The sequence below is a fragment of the Asterias rubens genome, chromosome 14 (assembly GCF_902459465.1).
Source record: "Asterias rubens chromosome 14, eAstRub1.3, whole genome shotgun sequence".
Lineage (NCBI taxonomy): Eukaryota > Metazoa > Echinodermata > Asteroidea > Forcipulatida > Asteriidae > Asterias > Asterias rubens.
The window spans coordinates 2849042-2854072 of NC_047075.1; the positions used below are offsets into that span (position 1 = coordinate 2849042).

The following is a 5031-nucleotide window of genomic DNA, read 5'->3' on the forward strand; positions in this document are numbered from 1 at the left end:
TGTTCCTAGAACAATTATTAATATGCTTTTCAAACTAACAGTATTCTCTACACTCTGTTAAACAAATTGCTTTGGATATGAAAAATTCAAATCTTATTTCAATAGATATTTTCTTTTGTCATTATTAATAGATTTGCCACAGATTTTTTTTCTTGAGAAATGAATCAGCTGTTGCAAACTGCTTGCCAACCAAAAAGGACCTTAAGGTCAAAATTCAACAAAATAATAGTAAAAATGCCCTCGAAGGCTAACAAGTACAAGTCAAACAAATCAAAAGTAATTTTAGCAGTAGGGCCTTCACTAACTAAATTTCTTACCCATTATTTTTGGATGGTACTTGAAGTGGACGAAAGGAAAATAGAAGATAAGACCAGAGAAGATGAAGAGACATGCGTAGATAGTTTCCATTCCTGGACCATTAATGAAGGGACACACAACAAGGTAACAGGCGGTGATGAATACAACAACCACGAAGATCATGGGTACCTGGGGGAAATAAGGAAAACAACTTTTGTGAGTGCTGAGATTAGGGAGAGGCAAGTTGGTCTCAATTTCTTGACCAATAATAAAGTGAGGCACGACAAGTTAACTGTTGTAATACTACTTTGTGTGCAGAGGCACACATGTTGAAGTTGGTAATAAAATACTCCATCTTACGATCACTTCATATCCCACCGCTGCAACCATGAAGTCACTTCATATCCCACCGCTGACACCATGAAGTTCGAGTATTTTATCACCAACTCAAACGTGTGTGCCTCCACACACAAAGTATTATTACAACACCAACATGCGGTGATGAAGACAACAATGACAAAGATCATTGGTACATGGGGAATAAGGAACAACTTTTGTGCGAAGATCATTGGTCGTATATGGGGAATATTAAGGACCAACTTTTGTGAGTTCTGAGATCAGGGAGAGGCAAGTAATTGGTCTCCGTTCCTGGACCATTAATGAAGGGAGACACGACAATGTAACAGGCGGTGATGAAGACAACCACGAAGATCATTGGTACCTGGGAAACAAGGAAAAGTGCTCTTGATATATGCCTTTTTGTTTTTAATTGATACAAAACATGCCAAGAAATTGCCCGGTAGCTAGAGGCAGTTCGGAGCCTATATTTTTAGCAGCGGGTGGACATTTTTGCAATCGGGGATAAAGAATATTAATATTGTGGTTTTACCCAGATACACCGATGTGTGTTAGCACTGTATACTCAGTACTTTCCAGAGCTCTGCGAAAATAAATCACAGGCATATTCGGGTTGGATGAAACAGAAACCAATTGCTGAGTTTAGAGGCAGCTCATAATACATACAGTAAAGAACTTTCCTAACTACGAAAAAGGCCTACTTGTTGGCGTACTTTAAAGGGTCTCGGGCGATCCGGTAGACGGTACCGGAGTATCGGGACGGCCAGCACGGCACTACCGTAGAAGATCCACCCAGCAAAGCTCAGTCCGTAGACCAACGTGTCGAAAGATCCAACGGCGATGAGAAAGACCGCAACAATAGCCTGGTATAGGTGAAGAAATGAAAGCAGGGTTTAAAATGTTTCATAGGGCTGATTTAAAGGCACTGGACACTATTGGTGATTGCTCAGAAATAATAACTGTCAGCATAAAAGTTTACTTAGTAGCAAGCAATAGAGAGCTATTGATGGTATAAAACATTGTGAGAAACGGCTCCCTCTGAAGTAACGTAGTTTTTGAGAAAAGTGTAACTATTTCTCACTCGAATAATAAAAAGACTTCATATGAAAGCACATGAATTTGCATCTCAAGACGAGCACACACATTGTTGTGCAACAGTGTTTTTCTTTCAACTATTCTCTCACAACTTGGATGACCAATGAGTCAACATTTCCACAGACTTGTTACTTTATGCATAATGTTGTGATGCACCAAGAGAATACTGGTCTTTGACATTATGGGGGAAATAATAATGGGCGGGGCTTACTTCCAGAAAGATTCCTTGGAGGGGTGTTCAACTCTTTATCCTGATCATGCTCAGAACCTGGGCCATGTGACCCTCACGACTCGTAACGTACGGAAGCCTAGACAAAACAATATTTAACAACATAAAAATACATTTAAAATTTACTCCATGCAGTGTATTAAAATTGATCCGTGTGTTGTCACATAGGGCATACAGATACACCTAAAAATTAACATCATGTCCTACCTGGGTGTTAAAATGTACACTAGGGTGTTAAATTTGACACCATGGTGCTCAGGCTAAAATGAACATCATGTCCTACCTGTGTGTTTAAATTTACACCAGGGTGTTAAATTTGACACCATGGTGTTCAGGCTAAAATGAACATCATGTCCTATCTGGAATCTGTAAGAGACGACCCCATTGCTCCCCCGAAGACTGAGATGCAGATACCTAGAGGTACGATCCAATACATGACACCAACCGATACCTCAGAGAAATCCTGGTCACACAAAAATAACCAAGATTCAGACAGTTTTTAAAGAAACGTGTTCTTGAGAAATCCTTTTTTTTCTTCAAAAGACTTGATCAGGCATGAAGTATTTTCTTCTGCATCTAAAAGCACACAGATTGGTGCATGGGGTTGTTTTTCCTTTCATAACTCTCTTGTAACTTCGCATGACCAATTGAGCCCAAATTTTCACAGACTTGTTATTTAATGCATACAGACCTGATACTTCACAGAGGCAACGAATGCGATTAACAGTTAACTAACAGTTAGCAATTACCAGTGCACTGCAGTGCACTACATGTAAATATTATTAATACATTACCAGGGCAACTGCTTTTGATGCGATCATCTCATTTGGGGACAGAACAGTCAGATACGACAGGGTGACGAAGATGTAAATCACTATGGTAATAGGAATGCTAATTATTACGGCCAATGGAACATTTCTAGAGAATGAAAATAAAATAATGCATTTTGTTGTTATTTATAAGTAAGGGATACGACAAGTTATACGGAACAAAACATATAAGGTTCAAATTATAGTTTGTAATGGCCTTACACGTTACGAGTACAGCAAACAATTTGATGAGCACATCAGGCACCCCACAAACCCCAGGGACCACAAAGTCTGCTGTGTACGTCCCCAGGGCTAGCGTGACGAGAGCCATACCCCCAGGACGCATGAGCAGACTGGAAGTCCACGAGTATAGCAATGCTGGGATATAGGCTTCCTTTAGGAAGATGTACTGGCTTCCTGACTTCCCTGTTACGATACTCAGTTCAGCGAAGCACTAAGGCACCTGGCCAATAGAATGAAAGAGTTATTGTTGTACTACAAATTGCATAGGAGGGTGGTTGCTCAAAGGTACAAAACCCTACATTCCGATAACACAATGAATATAGTGCTTTGAAACCACCGTAAAATCTCAGAAAAGAGCATCATTTTCTGCTATTAAGCAGAAAACGTTGCTCTTCTATAACACAGAAATGGCACTAATTTCATAGAGCTACTTTAAGCAATGGATAATTACAGCACATGCTTCAAGTGAGATTATCAGTCATGGCACATGTAGAATATGTGTTGTATTCTGCTAAGCAAAAACAACTACCATGTATTAAGCAATATTTTCGGCCTAAAGGAGCACTACAAGACCCAAAACTGATTACCCAAAAAACAGCCCGCCCGACATATAGCATGAACATCTGACGTCACACTTACAGGCTCATGAATAACGTCAGAGACCGGCCTCCAACCGGTGTGTACATTCACCTTTGACCTATATTCATTTCACATAGAGGGTGCGTTCGTTTATCTTCCCTGGGTCGACCCCGGTGTGTGACGGTTTTTTTTCCAGGACGAACGTGTGCAGATAATTAACCACGTTCGTCCTGGAAGAAAAAACCGCCACACACCGGGGTCGACCCAGGGAAGCTAAATGAACGCAACCCAGAGATACGCAGTAAAATGGAAAGCTAATGTCACTGCACGTTTATCCAATGATATCATAATTATCCATCCAATGGAATCACTAGAAATGAGTAGCAGATACCTGTCTTACAGGGGTCCACACGCTGACACAGTGAGCTCGATCAACTCACCTGCTAGAGCTAGAGACTAACCCACATACCACACATACCACCAGTTAGCAACTGACCATCACAACGTAGCTGGTTGCAAGTCTTATAATGCATTGTCTATGTGTAAATGAAGGAAACCAGCCTATTACTTAATACGCACAATTAGGCTAGTTTACCGTGAGCGCAATGTTTTTACTGACACACTACTACGTATGCGCTGGTTTATGCGCTACAACTCACACAAAGAGTCAGTTACCAAAGTACATTTTAGTAATATGCGCTATGAAAGTAAACAGGAGTCAAGACACAACATGGTAAATGGTTTATTACTCAATGTTTTTATTAAATCGTAAAGAATGAAGCGAGGATCATGAAGTCGTAATTGGCTAAATAAATCGTACAAATTACCCCTAAATCAAAAGTGTTGGCACCTTTTTGGGGTTTGTAATTGCATTTCAAGCCTTAAAATTTCATAAAAATTTAGGCCCAAAAATGTAAAGCAGTTGACTTTTTAAAATTGTATTTATTACTTGTAACACTAGTTTTATACATGTTATACAATGTTATAAATCATGTTTAAAAAATTGTTTAATAACACAAAGAAATCAAAAAGGGAGATTACGATAATCAATTAAAATTACCTTGCTTAAGCCACTCGCAATGTTTGTCCTGTCTTTAAATTTGTTGTTTATAATATAAACATAACCATGTACTTTACTTAGTTCCAGCCCGATACTTCACGGAGGCAACGAAGGCGATCACCTCCGTGTCCCCTGATCATTGCCTTGGTGCCCTTGAACCGCTCCGGTAGAAACTTACAATGTCCTCATAGGGTGCCCTTTACCAAGGAGGAAATGCGCTGCACTTGCCCTTTCAAAATACAAAGCATACATGCCTGGCTAGTTGGTTGCCTTTATGGAGGCAACAAAGGCGATCGCCTCCATGTTACCTGGTCATTGCCTTGGTGCCTTTGAAATGCTTCAGTAGAAACATGTCCTCATAG

At 40.0% G+C, this 5031-nt stretch overlaps 1 pseudogene; it reads right to left on the minus strand.

Moving 5' to 3' along the window:
• Window positions 1–300: 300 nt before the first annotated feature.
• LOC117299556 lies at window positions 301–3716 on the minus strand (annotated as a pseudogene).
• Between the last annotated feature and the right edge of the window lie 1315 nt (window positions 3717–5031).